Below are 1,447 nucleotides of genomic sequence, written 5' to 3'. Positions count from 1 at the left end.
TGAATGAATCTCGTAGTTGTGGGGGCACGTTCAGGTGGCTCTCCTCTCGAGGTCGTAAAAGGTGGCTGGCGAGGCAGGAATATCGTCTTTGTGTGAAGTTTGCGGGGCTTGCTGCACAAAGAAGTAATGTCAGAGTCGGTGCTTGCAATGCAAAAAACAGAGATGAGTATCATCAAGCACAAGCAGGGCAGGATATCAAAAAGCAGGGCAAGTAGAAGGATATCTCGCGGAGCAGTCATCCGCCAGCGTCAGTAGAGACAGAGGTGCCGGCACAGCAACAAGTGCAGGGGGATACCTCGATGACTTAAAAGGGAACAAGAAGAAGCAAGACAGGCAAATTGCCGTGCACGTTTCTGCCATCCCATCTCTCCCAAGGCTCGGCGCGTGGCCAAAACCCCCATGCTAGTAGGTGTTGGCAAACGTGCGGTAGCGCGCCTGGGGGGCAGGAAAGGAAGGGATCCGGGGACCGGCGCTCAGATTCTCGATTGAGATGTTCTGAGATTCGTCCCCGTTGCAGTTTAGGGCCTGTAGGACGACGGAGGAACCCTGCACAGCAGAGCGAAAAGCTCCGTGGCGGCCACTTGGCGAAGGCATTATCGTGGGCATCGGGCGGCCCTAGCACAAGGCTCTGGGGTGGGGGCTGGAGGTTTGGCTCGACTGTCGAAGCAGCCCTTGTCGCTAGTGGAAATTGCGAGCTTCCGTATTGGCCTGGTCCCCTTTTCAGGGGTGGACTCGGCGCTCGGCGCGCTCGCCCAGTGGCCAAGCGGCCCAGTAGAGGGGCGGGTGACGAGCAACACGAGAAAGTTGCATGAAGTTTTGGGCTTTCTCGCTCGGCGTCTGGCATGCCAGGATGGCCGGACAAACAAGTCCCTCACGCTGTCATCGTGCGCGTCGCTCTTGCAGTCATGATGAGTTGGCTTGCCTGCATGCTGTCGATGTTCTGATGTCCTCCAGATGAGGCGAAACAGTCGAGTGTAATGATCGTCCTGACGGGCAGTGCAAGTGAGACCCCGAGGGACGTGGTAGTCGCTAGGTGGTTCCCGCCCGGAGGAAAAGTAATGCAATGTAACGCGAGACCAGGTGCTGAAGGCGGCATTCGAAACGGGATTCGTGATTAGACTGATGGGAAAACCGTTGGAGAGAGTGCGACCGGCGGTGAGTGGATGCAGAGACAACAGGAGAGACGCCAATCTCAACTAAACACCCTGGCGTCTCTGTTGACCCCGGCTTCATGATCCTCACAGTCTTGCCTCCTCCTGTCATCTGGGTCGTACTCGGCCGGTCACTGGCCCGACACCGACCACGGCCTGACCAGGCAGGTCATTGGGTGTGAAGGCGTAGACGAAAAGTACCGAAACAGCGAAAGCAAGGCGAGAGCCAATGAAGCACTCGCAAGACAACAGACAGGAAGAGAGAGCACATAACGCTTACCGAACCGATGATTGGC

Source organism: Verticillium alfalfae, genomic scaffold (assembly GCF_000150825.1).
Source record: "Verticillium alfalfae VaMs.102 supercont1.5 genomic scaffold, whole genome shotgun sequence".
NCBI classification, from domain to species: Eukaryota; Fungi; Ascomycota; class Sordariomycetes; order Glomerellales; family Plectosphaerellaceae; genus Verticillium; species Verticillium alfalfae.
This window is presented reverse-complemented; position numbering follows the sequence as displayed.